This window comes from Clarias gariepinus, chromosome 8, assembly GCF_024256425.1.
Source record: "Clarias gariepinus isolate MV-2021 ecotype Netherlands chromosome 8, CGAR_prim_01v2, whole genome shotgun sequence".
In the NCBI taxonomy this organism is placed as follows: Eukaryota; Metazoa; Chordata; class Actinopteri; order Siluriformes; family Clariidae; genus Clarias; species Clarias gariepinus.
In genome coordinates, this window is record NC_071107.1 from 21,235,052 (window position 1) to 21,235,284 (window position 233).

Sequence of the window (233 nt, forward strand, 5' to 3'; positions counted from 1 at the left end):
TTTACCTACTATGTTTTCTTTTATATTTGATTATAAATGCAAAAAGATGTATTTATAATGTCATCAATCTTCTATAATTACTTTGGCAACAAAAAACACGATATTTTTGTAACATTCATGCTAATAAAGCCCTACTGAACTGAGAGAGACAGTGTTAACTGAGGTGTAGAGTAGGGAGGAGGAGGGGCGGAGAAGAAGAGAAGCAGCGCCACACAGAACCGAGGACCCTCTCT